At 35.5% G+C, this 20,065-nt stretch overlaps 1 protein-coding gene and 1 long non-coding RNA gene across 4 annotated transcripts in view; one reads left to right on the plus strand and one right to left on the minus strand.

The window, feature by feature from the left end:
- The window catches only part of LOC149710089 (calcitonin gene-related peptide type 1 receptor-like), a 152,692-nt gene that overhangs the window by 54,707 nt on the left and 77,920 nt on the right, over positions 1-20,065 (minus strand). The window lies entirely within an intron of this gene.
- Positions 9,159-9,580, plus strand: LOC149710092 (uncharacterized). Its single transcript, XR_016376712.1, has 3 exons — positions 9,159-9,189; positions 9,270-9,374; positions 9,444-9,580. It is a non-coding gene; the product is annotated as an uncharacterized LOC149710092 (long non-coding RNA).

Genomic DNA, 20,065 nt, shown 5'->3' on the forward strand with positions numbered 1-20,065 from the left:
ACATTCTTCAAGCGGCTTAGTTTCGAAATTTCATGTAAAAAAATATATTAATTTCGCCGGTAGAATAACCTAACTGAAGTAATATAAGATTGCTACAATTGGGGAATTAACAGAAACTTCGACTTCAAGGGGGATTTTCTACTCATTTCCCATGAAATCCTTTTTGAAATTTATCTATTTCTCGTTCAGTACCGGTTTTTTGGTAATGTGACTTGAAGGGGTATTATAATAATAATAATACAGAGTGTTTCTGATAAGTCTTCCACAAATTAAAGGGGGTGTGTTCTTGGGGTGAAAAGTGTGGAAAGGGTCAAGAACATGGATGGGGTCTACAACATTTAGTTACTGGAGAAATGGGCTCTCAAACATTGATTGGCCCCTAAAACAAGGATATAGTCACACATGTCCAGCCTTCAATAGTCGTCAATCGAAAAACGTTATTGAACCTAAATATAGGAAAAGTGTACGTTTAAATGGTTAGAAGTGTGCCTAGGCTGGTTAAGTTAAGTTAATTACTCAAATGTATTATGACTATTTCATTCTTTTAAGGACCAATCAATGTTTGGGAGCGCGTATCTCCGTAACTAAATGTTGTAGACCCTATGCACGTTCTTGCACATTTTCCAATAAGTTTGGTACGAAGATCACACACTTTAATTTACAGCAGACCAATCAGAAACAGCCTGCATTTAATGATCTTTCAGGAAAAACTAATGCAAGATCAAAGCGTATTTTTTGTTTTTTTTTTTTCCTTTTAAACGAACCCCAAAGTTTCATTATACATCAACGTTCACTATTATATTCAAAATTGTATGTCAGAAAAGCATATTAATCACGAAGAAAAGACGGGACAATAAAATTGTTAGTGCATCGCTTCGTCTACGTCTTTCACAAAGGAAAGAGTACGTAATACGTTTTTAATTTCAAAATGTAATGTCATAACATATCAAATCCCACATTCAAAATTAACGAACAATCCTTTAAAACCGAGTCTCTGCAAGCTTCGTAACTACAGTTAGAGTCTCTAATTCGACTGAATATCATCATGCGATTCGAGATTTTCGCGCTGTTTTTCGCAGCGGTAATGCTATCAAAGCTAAAGGGGACTTGCGAATTCGGAAAAATGGAACCAGTATACTGTAAGAAAATCGACGGTTCCTATTACAAAAATGAGTACGCTATAACGCTTAGTATGAGATATAAAATATTTTGCCGAAAGAGGAAAAATATTTTAGATAAAGACGGTAAATGATGATGATTTTTTATAAATATTCCAAGTCCCCCTTTTTTCTTCCTTAGTATTATGTTTCGATGTAGTTAAAAATATACTACTCGAGGTAAGAAATATCGCCTTCAATTTAACAGCTTTTAAAATGTTAACAAAATCTATTTATTAAATTTCAGAAACCGCAATACGGAACCAACTACACTTGCTTGGACAATTTTAATATCGAGGGAAATTTGCAAGGAAAGTGCCCTAAATGGCTTACTAAAAACCAAAAGCTAATGAATAAATTTCTCATCAATGAAAATAAATCCTCATTTCTAATAACACTTGCTTTTCTCGTACAGATTGGACTATATGTAGTGCATCCACTAGCCTGCTGTATAACTGATGTATTATCCAGCATACCAAGAAATGAACATCAAAGCTTCATAAATGACGTTGACAAAGTAAGTAAAGGCCAGCATTATGAAATTGGAAAATAGTTTTTTTGAAACTGTATCATTATTTAAGCGATGCCGACGTTAACGCATGGGACGTTCCGTTTTAATGAAAAGTTTATAGATGAAAACAAAAAGTATACTTCATTGGATCTTTCTCGCGCCCTGTAATATAAGAAACTCCCCTTTACCTCTTAGAATATTGTCGACCCCCTTCTGAGTTTAATTACCCTCACGAACGTAGCACGGGGAACACGCGTGAATAGACTAAATATAGTAGCAGATGCTAGATCTAGAACCAAGAACTGAAGTTTGGAGCGGCACCATAAACCTTTAACCTTGAAAGAAGCTCTTCTGTGACATCATGTAGGGCCGTCGACAGAGTTTGCGGACCCCGGGAAAACTGATCGGATTGCCCCCCTCTCTTGACGGCCATTCTGATATTTTGGTTCGTGTAAAGGTTGAGAGGATGGTCATTTCCTTCCCATTTTACATGGCGTCTACAGTCAAAGGTTGGGAACTGTCAATGAAGTATACTTTTTGTTATTATCAATGAACTTTTGCTTTGATGTATAACTTGGAATTAAAATAAAATATTTTGAAAAAATCATAAATACCGTTTCACGTTTTATGATAAATATTAGAATGACATACTTAATATATTGGACATGGGTTTATGATTAATTTGGATCTATGGGTTTTTAAACATTACTTAACCCATACATTCTTCAGGCGGCTTAGTTTCGAAATTTCATGTAAAAAAATATATTAATTTCGGTTGCTCATTAATGATTAATTATGCCGGTAGAATAACCTAACTGAAGTAATATAAGAGTGCTACAATTGGGGAATTAATAGAAACTTCGACTTCAAGGGATCAAGGGGGATTTTCTAGCTCATTTCCCACGGGGTCCTTTTTGAAATTAAACTATTTCTTGTCCAGTACCCGTTAACGTAATGTAACTTGAAGGGGTATAATAATAATAATAAAAATTGTACAGCTTGTTACTGATAAGTGTGCCACAAATTAAACTGGTGTGTTCTTAGGGTCAAACTGAGTGGAAAGGGTCAAGAACATGGGATCTACAACATTTAGTTACCCTATCGTTAATTAGTTACTCAAATTTATCAATCTCTCGTTCAGCGGTTTTTGGTAATGTGACTTAAGGGGTATAATAATAATAATAACAGAGGGTGTTTCTGAGAAGTCTGCCACAAATTAAAGGGGTACTTTCTTAAGGTCAACCTGGGTGAAAAGGGTCAACAACATGAATGGGATCTGCAATATTTTTTAGCCCCTGAAAACAAGGAAATAGTCACAATAACATGTGGAGTAAGTCTTATCCAGCTAGCCTTCAATAGTCTTGAATTGAAGAACGTTATTGCACCTTAACCTATAGCAAAAGTGTACGTACGCGTAATTTTTTGCTTTTCCCTTCAACTTTTCATTACACATCAACGTTCACTATTAAATTCAAAATTTTAGGTCAGAAAAACAGATTAATCACGACGAAAAGACGGGACAATAAGCATTAGTACATCGTTCAATCTACATCTTTCTTGTGGAGTAAAAACGATTAGTGTACCATAGAAAAGAGCGCGCGATACGCTTTTAAATTAAAAACGTAATGTCGAAACATATCTAATCCCACATTCGAAATTTACGAACAATCCTTTAAAACCGAGTTTCTGGAAGCCTCGTAGTTTACAGTTAGAGTCTCTGATTCGTCCGAATATCATCATGCGATTCGAGATTTTCGCACTGTTTTTCGCAGGCATTATGCTATCAACTTGCCAATTCGGCAAATCAATACCATCATTATGTAAGAAAATAGACGGTTCCTCTTACGAGAAAGTGAAATTTCAATATGCGTATGGTTATGATATATATTGTCACAGGATTAATAATGAACCAGATAAATACGGTAAATGAAGATAATTTTTTATAAATAATTCAAAATAATTAAAAGACCCCCCATTTTTCTTCCTTAGTATTATGTTTCGATGAAGTTAAAAAAATACTACTCGAGGTAAGAAATATCGCCTTCAATTTAACAACTTTTAAAATGTTAACAAAATTTATTTATAAAATTGCAGAAACAGCAATACTTGGCCAACTACACTTGCTTGGACAATTTTAATCTCGAACGAGATTTTCAAGGAAAGTGCCCTAAACTTTATGTTATTGACGAAGAGGTAGCGAACTAATGAATAAACTTCTCATTAATGAAAATTAATCCTCATTGCTAATATCACTTGCTTTTTTTTTGTACAGCTTGGAGCAAAGATAGTGCATCCAGTAGGCTGCTGTTTAATTGAGGTAATGTCCCGCTTACCATCAAGCGAAGTACGAGTACGATTGACACTCGACATTAGAACGGTAAGTCAAACCCAACATTATGAATTTGAAAAATAGTTTTTTGAAACTGTATCATTATTTTAGCGATGCCCACGTTATTATTAGTGAACTTTTGCTTTAATGTACAACTTGGAATAAAAATAAAATATTTTGAAAAAATCATAAATGCCGTTTCATGTTTTATGATAAATATAAGAATGACATACTTAATAGATTGGACATGGGTTTATGATTAATTTTGATCTATGGGTTTTTAAAAATTGCTTTTAAAACCCATACATTCTTCAAGCGGCTAAGTTTCGAAATTTAATGTAAAAATAAATATTAACTTCGGTATCTCATCAACGATTAATTATGCCGGTAGAATAACCTAACTGAAGTAACATAAGATTGTTACAATTGGGGAATTAACAGAAACTTCGACTTCAAGAGGGATTTTCTAGCTCATTTCCCACGGGGTCCTTTTTGAAATTAAACTATTTCTTGTCCAGTACCCGTTTACGTAATGTAACTTGAAGGGGTATAATAATAATAATATTAAAAATGGTACAGGTTGTTTCTGATAAGTGTGCCACAAATTAAAGTGGTGTGTTCTTAGGGTCAAGAACATGGGATCTACAACATTTAGTTACCGGAGATAGACATCCAAACATTGATCGGCCCCCAAAATAAGGATATAGGGAGAGGGCGTTTGTCAGGGAGGGAAAGAACATCCGACGTCATTTTATACCTATACTTAGGGGAGCGTTTGTAGGCGCGATACTGAAATTCCCCGTTAGGGGGATGGAATCGAGGTAAGAGATATAAGCCTATGACGTGGCAAGAATGGGTTTGCCCTCTCCCTATAGTAACAAGCATTGTTGTGTAAGCAGTAGCGTCACTAGGGTTTGAAATTCTGGGGGGGGGGGGACGCTAATCTTGTCAAACTATTTGAAATTTGTTATAAGAAATTAATAACAAAATTTGGTACAATTGGTTCATGGGAATATGCGTAGACTTTTATAACTACCCCAAAAACTCACCGTGATCTTTTACAAGGTTAGCAGCAACTGCGTTAGTAGAAGCACCCAAATTCTCATTTTAATTGGAACCATTTATATCTGATTCTTAGAAGTCTTAATGTTTTTTATAATCACAAACTTATCCATGGCAAAACGAACAAGTTGCCTATATTCTACTCGGTATAATCATTGTATTCTATAACGAGTGGGAGTGCAGAGTTTAATAAAAGTAAATAGGGCAGTTTTTTACTTTTAGTCACCACCCGGGACCCCCTTTGAAAGAACGTGAAACCATGGTGAAGCAATTTGTCTGCGTCTGTTGAATGGTCTGCTCCATTTGTTTTGCGTTCATTCGGGGATACTAGGCTAGAAGGATATTCTTTTCTTCAAAATTATACTGTTTGATATTGAAATTCATCTCTACAAAGATGAAACTGAACGAATCAAGTAATCAATATAATTTTTGATGCATGCATATATTAGTATCGTATTTTCAGGGGCTAAGAGAAATATTTTGGCTGGATTTACGAATCATTTCGAGGGGGCTATGTTTGAAATTTGGAGGGGCTTCAGCCCCCCCCCCCTCCAAAAAAACCGGCCTAGAGACGCTAATAGACGTAAGACATATCAGTCAATCTAAGACCCTTAATGAACCTTTATCTAGCAGAAGTGTATGTACTACTAAATGGGTAGAAGTGTGCCTAGGCTGGTAAAGACTATTTCATTCTTTTAAGGACCAATCAATGTTTATTAGCCCGTATCTCCATAACTAAATGTTGTAGACCCCATGCACCTTCTTGGACACTTCCCAATAAGTTTGGTACGAAGATCACACACTTTAATTTACAGCAGACCCGTCAGAAATATCTTTTAGCAAAAATTAATGCAAGGTCCACACGTATTTTTTAGTTTTTTTTTCGCTTCAAGTGAACCCCAAAGTTTCATTATACATCAACGTTCACTATTATATTCAAAATTTTATGTCAGAAAAACAGATTAATCACAAGGAAAAGACGGGACAATAAAACTATAGCAATAGCACAAGTACATCGCTTCTCGTGGAGTAAACACTAGTAGTGTACCATAGAAAAGAGCACGTAATGCATTTTTAATTTCAAAATGTAATGTCAAAACATATCAAATCCCACATTCGAAATTAACGAACAATCCTTTAAAACCGAGTCTCTGCAAGCTTCGTAACTACAGTTACAGTCTCTCGTTCGACTGAATATCATCATGCGATACGAGATTGTCGCGCTATTTTTCGTAGCTATGCTATCAACGCGAATGCGGACATGCCAATCCGTTAAACCAAAACCACTATACTGTAAGAAAATCGACGGTTCCTCTTACGAGAAAGTGAAGTTTCAATATGTTATTTATTATCGACATTTTTGCCACAAGCCGAAGTTTGACTCAGATCCCGACGGTAAGTAAAGATGACTTATTATAAATGTTCCAAATAATTAAAAGACCCCCCTTTCTTCCTTAGTATTATGTTTCGATGCAATGAAAACCATACTACTCGAGGTAAGTAATATTGTCTTCAAGTTAACAGCTCGTAAAACTTTGACAAAATCTATAATAAAATTGCAGAAACCGCAATACGCAACCAACTACACTTGCCTGGACAATTTTAATATCAAAGATTTTCATGGAAAGTGCCCTAAATCGGCTACTGAAAACCAAAAGGTAGCGAGCTAATGAATAAATTTCTCATTTATGAAAATTAATCCTCATTTCTAATAACACTTGCTTTTTTCGCACAGCGTAACGCATGGATAGGGCATCCACTAGCCTGCTGTGTAATTGAGGTAATTTCCGGCTTACCATCAAGCAAAGTAAGAGACGCCTTCAAAGAAGACGTTAAAAAAGTAAGTAGAACCCAACATTATGAAATTGGAAAATAGTTTTTTATTATTATTTTTTATATTATTTAAGCGATGCTGACGTTAACGCATGGGACGTTCCATTTTAATCAAAAGTTTATAGATAAAAACAAAAAGTGTACTTCATTGGACCTTTCTCTCGCCGTGTAATATAAGAATCTCCCCTTTACCCTCGGAATAGTGTAGACCCCCTCCCTGGGTATGATTACCTTCACGAAAGTAGCACAAGAAAACACGTGTGAATAGACTTAACATAGTAGCAGATGCTAGATCTAGAACCAAGAATTGAATTTGGATCGCCACCATAAACCTTTGACCTTGAAAAGAGAATTTCTCTGATATCACGTAGGGCCGTCGAGAGAGTTTGCGGGCCTCGGGAAAACTGACCAAATTGCGCCCTCTCTTGACGGCCCTTCTGATATACTGGTTTGTGTGGGGTTTTGAGAGGAGGGAGGGTCATGTCCTTCTCATCTTACATGGCGTCTACAGTCAAAGGCTGGGAACTGTCAACGAAGTACACTTTCTGTTATTATTAATGAACGTTTGCTTTAATGTATAACTTGGAATTAAAATAAAATATTTTGAAAAAGTCATAAATTCCGTTTCATGTTTTATGATAAATATAAGAATGACATACTTAATATATTGGACAAGGGGTTTATGATTAATTTGGATCTAAGGGTTTTTAAACATTACTTAACCCACCATACATTCTTCAGGCGGCTTAGTTTCTTAATTTCATGTAACAAAATATATATTAATTTCGGTAGCTCATTAATGATTAATTACGCCATTAGAATAACCTAACTGAAGCAATATAAGATTGTTATAATTAGCAAAATTAACAGAAACTTCGACTTCGAGGGGATTTTCTAGCTCATTTCCCATGGGGGTCCTTTTTCAAATTTATCAATTTCTCGTTCAGTACCGGTTTTTGGTAAAGTGACTTGATGGAGTACAATAACAATAACAACACAGTGTTTCTGATAAGTCTGCCACAAATTAAAGGGCTGATTGAAAAGTGTCGAAAAATATGGGGTCTACAATATTTTTTAAGCCCCTGAAAACAGGGAAATAGTAACAATAACATGTGGAGTAAGTCATATCCAGCTAGCAAAAGTGTACGTACGCGTAATTTTTTGCTTTTCCCTTCAACGTTTCATAATTCATCAACGTTCACTATTACATTCAAAATTTTAAGGCAGAAAAACATATTAATCACGAGAAAAAGACGGGACAATAAAACTGTAGCTATAGAACTAGTACATCGCTTCGTCTACATCTTTCACGTGGAATAAACATGACTAGTGTACCATGGGAAAAAAGTGCGCGATACGAATTTAATTTCAAAACGTAATGTCAAAACATATTAAATCCCACTTCCGAAATTTACGAACAATACCAGAAGTGAGATGAGACTAGAAGTTCTGAGCTAATCAAATTCTTCACTCGGCGAAAGTGAATATTCTTGATAACACACCAACGGTTGGCCCTCTACTAGCGGTTTTATGAAATTTCCCTCCAAAACGTGAAACGCTCGTGGCGGTAGACGGCCGAACTAGATTCAAGCAGAGGCGTCCGTGTTCCGCGGCTTTAGGTTGAGGGGAAGGGGGTAGGAAATGTTTTAGGAACTCGACCAATTTTTTCTCTTTAGTGTAGGCGCGTGGGAAGCGGCATAAAATCCTCAAATTTGTTCACTAGTGCCAGGATCTATTACCAATGCTAGAGCCCTTCACTTCTAGTCTCATCTTACTTCTGACAATACTTTAAAACCGAGTCTCTGGAAGCATCGTAGTTTACAGTTAGAGTCTCTCATTCGACTGAATATCATCATGCGATTCGAGATTGTCGCCCTATTTTTCGTAGCTATTATGCTATCAACGCGAATGGGGACTTGCCAATTAAGAACATCAAAAGCAACACCATCATTCTGTAAGAAAACCGACGGTTCCTCTTACGAGGAAGTAAAAACCCATTTTTTGTATGATTATACAAATTATTGCCACAACGACGGTAAATGAAGATGATTTTTTATAAATATTCCAAACGATTGAAAGTCCCCCTTTTTCTTCCTTAGTATTATGTTTCGATGTAATGAAAAATATACTACTCGAGGTAAGTAATATTGTCTTAAATTAGTTAACAGCTCGTAAAATTTTGACAAAATCTATTTATAAAATTGCAGAAACCGCAATACGTAACCAACTACACTTGCTTGGACAATTTTAATCTCGAGGGAAAAAACTGCCCTAAACAGAGTACTGAAAACCAAGAGGTATATAGCGAGCTAATGAATTATTTCTCATTTATGAAAATTAATCCTCATTTCTAATAACACTTGCTTTTTTCGTACAGCTTGGAGGATATGAAGTGCATCCACTAGCCTGCTGTATAATTGAGGTAATGTCCGGCTTTAAATCAGGCAACGAACGACAAGCCTTCAGAAAAGACATGAAAAAAGTAAGTAGAACCAAACCCAACATTATGAAATTGGAAAATAGTTTTTTTGAAACTGTATCATTATTTTAGAGATGCCCACGTTACCGCAAGGGACGTTCCGTTTAAATCAAAAGTTTATAGATAAAAACACAAAAAGTGTACTTCATTGGATCTTTCTCGCGCTGTGTAATATAAGAATCTCCCCTTTACCCTCGGAATAGTGTCGACCCCCCCCCCCTGCGTATGATTACCTTCCCGATATCAGTAGAGGGCTTTTCCATCTCATTTTACATGGCGTCTGGGAACTGTCAATGAAGTATACTTTTTGTTATTATTAATGAACTCTTGCTTTAATGTATAACTTGGAATTATAATAAAATATTTTGAAAAAGTCATGAATTCCGTTTCATGTTTTATGATAAATATAAGAATGACAAACTTAATATATTGGATAGGAGCTTATGATTAATTTTGATATATGGGTTTTAAAAATTGCTTTTAAAACCCAAAGTTTCGAAATTTCATGTAAAAAAAGATGTTAATTACGGTATCTCATTAATGATTAATTATTCCGGTAGAATAACCTAACTGAAGTAATATAAGATTGTTACAATTGGGAAATTAACAGAAACTACTATGACTCCAAGGGGATTTTCTATTCCATTTCCCACGGGGGTCCTTTTTGATATTTTCTGATAAGCCTTCCTTAAATTAAAGGGGTGCGTCTTAGGGTCAACCTGAGTGAAAAGGATCAAGAACATGGGGTGTACAACATTTAGAGATATGGGCTTCTAAACATTGATTGGCCCCCTTGTTGGGGGGAGTAAGACATATCCAGCCTTGAATAGTCTTCAATCTAAGAACGTTATTGACCCCCAAATCTAGCAAAAGTGTACGTTTAAATGGGTAAAAGTGCTCGTACCCTAGTAAAGTTAATTACTTACACTATTATTATTACCATTTCCTCGTGTTAGGGACCAATCAATGTCTGACAGCCCATATCTCCTCTGTAACTAAATATAGTATATCCCACGCACGTTCCTGGACACTTTGGCCCATGCAATAAAAGATCACACATTTTAATTTATGGCAGACCAATCAGAAACGGCCTGTATATAATAATCTTTTAGCAAAAATTAATGCGAGATCAAAGTGTCTTTTTTTCTTGGTTTTTTTCTCTTCAAGTGAACCCCTTGACCTATCAGAAACAGCCTGTATATATATATATTAATATTTTAGTAAAAGTTATGCAAGGTCCACGCGTATTTTTTTTTTTCCTTACAAGTAAGTTGAAGTAAACGTAAACGTTTCATTATACATCAACGTTCACTATTAAATTCAAAATTTTATGCCAGAAAAACATGTCAATCACGAGGAAAAGACGGGACAATAAAACTATAGCAAAAGCACAAGTACATCGTTCAGTCTACATCTTTCTCGTGGAGTAAACCTGAGTAGTGTATACCGTAGAAAAGAGTACGCGATACGATTTTAATTTCAAAATGTAATGTCAAAACATATCAAATCCCACATTCGAAATTCACGAACAATCCTTTAAAACTAAGTCTCTGGAAGCTTCCTAACTACAGTTAGAGTCTCTCTTTCGACCGAATATCATCATGCGATTCGAGATTGTCGCGCTACTTTTCGTGGCCATTATGCTATCAAAGCTAAAGGGGACTTGCCAATTTCAAGCACCACCAACATTTTGTCCGGAAATTAACGGTTCCTCCACTGACAATATTGACATTTCTATGATGATATTAAATTATGAAAAGATTTGCCTCAAGAAGAAAGATTCAAAAAAAGACAGTAAATGAAGATAATTTTATAAATATTCCCAAAAATTAAAAGTCCCCCTTTTTTCCTTAGAATTATGTTTCGATGTAATGAAAAGTATACTACTGGAGGTAAGAAACATCGAATTCAATTTAACAGCTTTTAAAATGTTAACAAAATCTATTTATAAAATTGCAGAGCCCGCAATACGTAACCAACTACACTTGCTTGGACAATTTTAATCTCGATCGAGATTTTGAAGGAAGGTGCCCTGAACTGTATGTTATTAACAAAAAGGTAGCGAGCTAACGAACACATTTCCGATCAATGAAAATTAATCCTCATTGTGCTATTAACACTTGCTTCTTTCGTACAGAATGGAAAAAAAGCAATGCGTCCAATAGGCTGCTGTATAATTGAGGTATTATCCGGCATACCAAGAAATGAACGGTACGGCTTCACAAATGACGTTAAAAAAGTAAGTAAAACCCAAAATTATGAAATTGAAAAATAGTTTTTTTAAAACTGTGTCATTATTTAAGCGATGCCGACGTTAACGCATGGGACGTTCCGTTTTAATCAAAAGTTCATAGATGAAAACACAAAAAGTGTACTTCATTGGAGCTTTCTCGCGCCGTGTAATACAAGAATCTCCCATTTACCCTCGGAATAGTGTCGACCCCCTCCCCTGCGTATGATTACCTTCACGAAAGTGGCACGGGAACAAATATAGTAGCAGACACTAGATCTAGAACCAAGAATTGAAGTTTGAATCGCCACCATAAACCTTTGACCTTTAAAAAAGAACTTCTCTGAGCCGTCGAGAAAGTTTGCGGGCCCCGGGAAAACATACCGAATTGCCCTTCTCTTGACGGATCTTCTGATAAAATGGTTCATGTAGGGATTGGCAGGATGGTCATTTCCTTCCCATTTTACATGGCGTCTACAGTCAAAGGCTGGGAACTGTCAACGAAGTATACTTTTTGTTATCATCAATGAACTTTTGCTTTAATGTATAACTTGGAATTAAAATAAAATATTTTGAAAAAGTCATAAATTCCGTTTCATGTTTTTGATAAATATAAGAATGACATACTTGATATATTGGACACGGGTTTATGATTAATTTTGATACATGGGTTTTTAAAAATTGCTTTCAAAACCCATACATTCTTCAAGCGGTTTAGTTTCGTAATTTCATGTAAAAAAATATATTAATTTCGGTACCTCATTAACGATTAATTATGCCGGTAGAATAACCTAACCGAAGTAATATAAGATTGTTACAATTGGGAAATTAACAGAAACTTCGGCTTCAAGGGGATTTTCTAGCTCATTTCCCATGGGGTCCTTTTTCAAATGTATCAATTTCTCGTTCAGTACCGGTTTTTGGTAATGTGACTTGAAGGGGTATAATAATAGAGTGTTTCTGATAGGTCTGCCACAAATTAAAGGGGTGTGTTCTCAGGGTCAACCTGAGTGCAAAGGGTCAAGAACATGGATGGGGTCTACAAATATTCAACGGAGATATGGGCTCTCAAAAGATTGATTAACCATTAAAACAGAAAATAGTCACAAAAAAGTCGATTAAGACACATCCAGCCTCCAATAGTCTTATATCTAAGAACGTTATTGAAACTTAATATAGCAGAAGTGTATGTACTAATAAATGAGTAGAATTGAGCGTACGTTGGTTAAGTAACACTAATTACTCACATTTGTTATTACTAATTCCTTGTTTTAGGGGTCAATCAATGTTTGATAGCCCATATATCCGTAACTAAATGATGTAGACCCACGCATATTCTTGGACGCTTTTCATTTAGTTTGTCCCAAGGATCACACACTTTAATTTATTGGCAAACGTATGAGAAACGTAATTTTTGTTTTCTCCTCTTCAAGTGAACGTTAACGTTTCATTATACATCAACGTTCACTATTATATTCAAAATTTTATGTCAGAAAAACATATTAATCAAGAGGAAAAGACGTAATGCGTTTTAACTTCAAAATGAAATGTCAAAATATATCAAATCCCACATTCGAAATTTACGAACATTAACAATCCTTTAAAGCGGAGACTCTGGAAGCTTCGTAATTACAGTTAGAATCTCTGATTCGACCGAATATCATCATGCGATTCGAGATTTTCGCGCTGGTTTTCGCAGGGATTATGCTATCAACTTGCCAATTCGGAAAATCAAAACAAACATTATGTAAGAAAAGCGACGGTTCCTCTTACGAGAATGTGAAAGGTACTTTAGTGTTAGGGGGAAATTATAAAACATTTTGCCGCGAGGGTAAACATCCTACAGAGAACGACGGTAAACATCCTACAGAGAACGACGGTAAATCAAGATGATATTTATAAATATTTCAAATAATTAAAAGACCCCCTTTTTCGGTAGAATTATGTTTCGATGCAGTTAAAGAAATACTACTCGAGGTAAGAAATTTCGCCTTCAATTTAACAGCTTTTAAAATGTTAACAAAATCTATTTAAAAATTGCAGAAACCGCAATACGGAACCAACTACACTTGCTTGGACAATTTTAATCTCAAAGATTTTCAAGGAAAGTGCCCTGAACTGTATGTTATTAACAAAAAGGTAACGAGCTAATGAATAAACTTCTCATTTACGAAAATTAATCCTTATTTCTAATAACACTTTTCGTACAGCTTAACGCAAGGATAGTGCATCCACTAGGCTGCTGTATAATTGAGGTATTACCCGGCTTACCATCAAAAAGAGAAATAATAGACTTCCACAATGAAGTTAAAAAGGTAAGTAGAACCCAACATTATGAAATTGGAAAATAGTTTTTTTGAAAATGTATCCTTATTTAAGCGATGCCGACGTTAACGCATGGGACGTTCCGTTTTAATCAAAAGTTTATAGACGAAAAAAAAAGTGTACTTCATTGGAGCTTTCTCTCGCCATGTAATATAAGAATCTCCCCTTTACCCCCGGAATAGTGTCGACCCCTCCCCTGCGTATGATTACCTTCCCGATATATGAGGAGGGCTTTTCCTTCTCATTTTACATGGCGTCTGGGAACTGTCAATGAAGTATACTTTTTGTCATTATCAATGAACATTTGCTTTAATGTATAACTTGGAAATATAATAAAATATTTTGAAAAAGTCATGAATTCCGTTTCATGTTTTATGATAAATATAGGAATGACATTATTAATATATTGGACAGAGGTTTAAGATTAATTTTGATATATGGGTTTTTAAAAATTGCTTTTAAAACCCATACATTCTTCAAGCGGCTTAGTTTCGAAATTTCATGTAAAAAAAAAGATATTAACTTCGGTACCTCATTAACGATTAATGATGCCGGTAGAATAACCTAACTAAAGTAATATAAGATTGTTGCAATTGGGAAATCAACAGACACTTCTACTTCAAGGGAATTTTCTAGCTCATTTCCCATGGGGTCCTTTTTGATATTTTCTAATAAGCCTGCCTTAAATTAAAGGAGTGCTTTCTTAGGGTCAACCTGAGTGAAAAGGGGCAAGAAGAGGGGATCTACAACATTTAGAGATATGGGCTTCCAAACATTGATTGGCACCCTTGTTGGGGGGAGTAAGACATATCCAGCCTTCAATAGTCTTCAATCTAAGAACGTTATTGACCCCCAAATCTAGCAAAGCGTACGTTTAATTGGTATAGAAGTGCTCGTACTCTAGTAAAGCTAATTACTTACATGTATTATTACCATTTCCTTGTGTCAGGGACCAATCAATGTCTGACAGCCCATATCTCCTCTGTAACTAAATATTTTAGACCCCACGCACGATCTTGGACACTTTGGTCCATGCAATAAAAGATCACACATTTTAATTTATGGCAGACCAATCAAAAACAACCTGTATATATTAATATTTTAGCAAAACTTAATGCAAGATCAAACGTATTTCTTTTTTGTTTTTTCCCCTTCAAGTGAACGTAAACGTTTCATTATACATCAACGTTCACTATTTTATTCAAAATATTATGTCAGAAAGACATATTAATCACGAGGAAAAGACGGGACAATTAAACTATAGCAATAGTACAAGTACATCGTTCAGTCACCGTCTTTCACGTGTAGTAAACACGATTATTGTACCATAGACGAGAGTGCGCGATACGATTTTAAATTAAAAACGTAATGTCCAAATATATTAAATATGACATTCAAAATTAACGAAAAATCCTTCAAACACCCTAGAAACTTCGTAATTACAGCTAGTGGAAAAGAAAGAGTGAGAGATAAGTTTTAAAATTAAAAATGTAATGTCAAAACATATCAAATATCGCATTAAAAATGAACGAAAAATCCTTTAAAACCGAGACTCTGGAAGCTTCGTAATTACAGTTAGAATCTCTGATTCGACCGAATATCATCATGCGATTCGAGATTTTCGCGCTGTTTTTCGCAGCGATTATGCTATCAACGCCAATGGGGACTAACGGAAAAATAATAAAACACTGTAAGAGAAGCGATGGTTCCTCTTACCACTGGGTTTTCACATCTTTAGTGAAAAGAGGGAATTATAAGAAAATTTGCGAAAAGAACAGTAAGTTTTTAGATAACAACTGTAAATGAAGAAAATGTTTTATAAATATTCCAAATAATTAAAAGACCCCCTTTTATTCCTAAGTGTTATGTTTCGATGCAATGAAAAGTATACTACTCAAGGTAAGAAACATCGTATTCAAGTTAACAGTAAGTAAAATGTTAACAAAATCTATTTATAAAATTGCAGAAACCGCAATACGCAACCAACTACACTTGCTTGGACAATTTTAATCTCGAACGAGATTTCAAAGGAAAGTGCCCCAAACAGTATGAAGAGATCAAAAATGGAGAGAGAGTACCGAGCTTATGATTAAATATCCCATTAATGAAAATTAATCCTCATTTCTAATAACATTTCCTTTTTTCGTACAGCGTAAAGAAATTTTGGCGGAGTTAAATAAAACGGATACATCTCAATTTAGTAGGTAAGGAGAACGGTTAATATTTACTTCAGTCCGACTCATAGCCCAGCATGGAACCCCTCCCTCCAACACGTAACGAAAAGTTTAAATTATATTATTGGCTCACTTAAACTACGTTTTGATGACGTTGCTGACGAAAAATACGTAATTCTTCCTTTTTACCTCTGCACTGTCGCTATGACTCGCCTCTTCTCTCATACCACCCCCCGTCGTGCGCCCAGATTCCTCTGTTATCCATTCCTACTTCTAAAATTAAGTGTATCCCCGATAGTGTAAAGATATTTCAACTGAGTCCAATAGGCTGCTGTTTAACTGAGGTAATGTCCGGCATACCAAGAAATGAAGAACAAGGCTTCATAAATGACGTTCATTATGTAAGTAAAACCAGCACTTTGAAATAGGGAAAATATAAGTTTTTTGAAACTGTATCATTATTTTAGCGATGCTACCGCGGAAAACGTTAAATTTTAATCAAACGTTCATAGATAAAAACAAAAAGTATACTTTATTGAAGCGTGCTCGCGCCTTGTAATACAAGAAACCCCCCCTTTAAGTTTCAGAATAGTCTCAACCCACCTCTGCTTATGATTACCTTCACGTATGTAGTAGCAGATGCTAGTTCTAGAACCAAGAATAGAAGTTTGGATCGCCACCATAAACCTTCGACCTTGAAAAAAGAATTTCTCTGATATCACGTAGAGATGTCGAGAGAGTTTGCGGGGCCCCGGGAAAAATGACCGAATTGCCACCTCTCTTGACGGCCCTTCTGATATACTGGTTCGTGTAGGGGTTAAGAGGAGGGTCATGTCCTTCTCATCTTACATGGCGTCTACAGCCAAAGGCTGGGAACCGTTCAACGAAGTATACTTTTTGTCATTATCAATGAACTTTTGCTTTAATGTATAACTTGGAATTAAAATAAAATATTTTGAAAAAGTCATAAATTCCGTTTCATGTTTTATGATAAATATAGGAATGACATACTTAATATATTGGACATGGGTTTTTAAACATTGCTTTTAAAACCCATACATTTTTCAAGCGACTTAGTTTCGAAACTTCATGTTAAAAAAATATAGACTAAAAATATTTATATACAATTCTATTTTGGCTTAAACTATATAGAAAAATTGTATCTTCCAACTTTCAAAAACTAGTTTCCTTTTAAAAACAATTCCAATATCTATTTAAAAATTTTGGAGTAAAAAGTAAATGGGATGTTGAAAAGAATATTCGGATTTAAAAAAACATGGGCTTTTTAAATTAATTGGCTTTAAAAATTTCCGATTTTTTAAAAAAAAAATCAATGAAAATTTAAAGAAAAACATTTGTTTTTTGAAAATAGCTGACATTTTGAATTTCATTAGGATTGCCCTGCCGACAGAGCATTACCGCCACCTAGGGGGCGCGGCTTAACTTTACCCGGAACGAATACAACACCTACGGCCGCAATTATCTCGATCCTCCTTGCATCCCCCATTTTGCCCCGAGTCAACCGTCGCGTTAACCCTAACGGGACTTGACGAATAAAACTTTCCAAAAAGACAAACTTACAGCAAATATTTCATCCCAAAATGTTTTGAATCCAATAATTCATAGACATAACGGATTAGCTTGCGTTAACTGAGTCGACGAAGGGCTGGTGGTCTGCCGGCAGCTTCCCAAGGAAGCTTTAGGGGGGGGGCGATAGAGAAGGGGGAAAGAAATATGAAGTTGCGTTTTTTTAACTAGCGCTTTTAGAGCTTTATTCGCGATAGCGATAAGGCAAATTTTGGCGGGCTTTTTAGTAAGCGTAAAGGCTGAATTCAAAAACGTTGTAATAAAAAACAAATGCACTAACATAATAAAATTGTCATTTCTTTTAAATTTGACGTTTCGACGTAAGTCAAACGTTGAGTAACAGTATTACAATACAACAATAATTAAGGCAAGATCAAAGCGTACCCTAATTCTTTTCTTTTTCCCTACAAGTGAACGTAAACGTTTCATTATACATCAACGTTCACTATTAAATTCAAAATTGGGAAAACATGTTAATCGGGAGGAAAAGACGGGACAATAAAACTATAGCTATAGCACTAGTACATCGCTTCGTCTATCGTCTTCCTCGTGAAGTAAACAAGACGGCCCAAGGGCTCGTAATAGTAGCCATATCGTACGAGTGAATAGCCCCTCTATACCCTACCCTAATGAGTGGATAACCCCTCTATACCTTACCCTAATGAGTGAATAGCGCTATCTTTTTCTATGCTTAATTGATTTACCGTGCATAAAATCAGAGTTAATAGCCCCTAGATTCCGGCGAATCGAAGAACAGATAGTTTTTATTGATAATCCCCTCGATGAGTTTAAAACATAGACTTATGCCGATGTACACTTATCGCATCTTATAAATTTCTAACAAGGACTTATGCCCAAAAACTTTTGAAAGAGAAAGTTTAGTTATAGTAATTACGCATTTTAGTGATTATCCCCTCGAATTACCTTTAGCAATGCTAAAATGATCAAACGCATAACGCTCATTTAACACTATGTTAGCTCTATCTAAACCCACATTTGAATTAACCGCCAAAACGTTCCAGTCAAACATAACATAGATGACGATATCTACCGAACGAGAACGAAAAACGGGGAAAATCGTTATCTATTTAATTAGCACATACATAAAAAGAAAATAAATATAAAAACCCCAAACATACAAATTCATAAGTATCCGACCCCACAGATAAAAATTCAAAAGTATCCGACCCCACAGATTAAGTGGTACCCCACCCCACATCACCCCGACATTTTAGAGATAAAAATAAATAATAAAAAACTCGGAGTTTCCATCAAGTCTCTATGGTTTAGTGGTTAGAATGACTGTCTACTGCGCCAGCGTCCCGGGTTCGATTCCCGGATCTGACTTGAAAAAATTTTAATTAAAATTAAATCTCTAACCGAGCCCAGTTACCCCAATGGGTGGGTTGTGGTAATATAAAGTTCCTTTTAAGCTAAAATCTGACGATAACGAAAGCGAAAACTCCGGCCACGACTACTAGTACTACTACGGCTCGGGTCAAACTAAGAGCCTATCGTATACTACGATATGGCTAAAAAACCGATATGAACAGGGCCGGAAATAAGAAACTTTTACAGGACATGTCGAACATGTGTCCAGTGAACCCCTTTTGACTGGAAAAATTATAGGACATTATCCACTGGAGTGTGTAAAAATAGTGTCGCATCTTCATAGTTGTTGCGTTTGTGGGTCTTGAGAGATTGAAACTTAATCGACTAGTTCATTAAAACTTGATACTTAATTTACCGCCTAAGTGTTACATCGTCAAGAGCTCGGGTCGGACTGATTGCGGATATATGGAGTAAACGGCTTTTATACCAAAATGTAGTTTTTTTACTAACACACAGCTATAGATTTTTTATGGCGAAAATTAGACTTCATATCATCTAATGTCTATATATAACAATAATCAAGTTATCAAAATTTCGGAAGAATTTACTAGTCAACCGTCCAGTGACCCTTTTAGTTTTTAAAAACGTTATGGGACAATGTGCTGTGTCCTGTGCTCCTGTGCTTATTTCCGGCCCTGCATATGAAAAGTGCGTAATACGATTTGAATTAAAATTGTAATGGCATAACAAATCAAATCCGACATTCAAACCGGAAGAAAAATCCTTTAAAACTGCACAAAAGCTTCGTAATTACAGCTAGAGGAAAATAGAGAGCACGCAAAGCGTTTTTAAATTCAAAACGCGATGTCAAAACATATCAAATCCCACATTCAAAACAAACGAACAATCCTTTAAAACTGCACGAAACCTTAATTACAGCTAGAAGAAAACAAAGAGCACGCAAAGCGTTTTTAAATTCAAAACGCGATGTCATTATCCACAACAAATCCGACATTCAAAACAAACGAACAATCCTTTAAAACTGC

The sequence above is a fragment of the Phalangium opilio genome, unplaced genomic scaffold, assembly GCF_054372755.1.
Source record: "Phalangium opilio isolate 3A_F unplaced genomic scaffold, DU_Popi_V2 ptg000011l_1, whole genome shotgun sequence".
In the NCBI taxonomy this organism is placed as follows: domain Eukaryota; kingdom Metazoa; phylum Arthropoda; class Arachnida; order Opiliones; family Phalangiidae; genus Phalangium; species Phalangium opilio.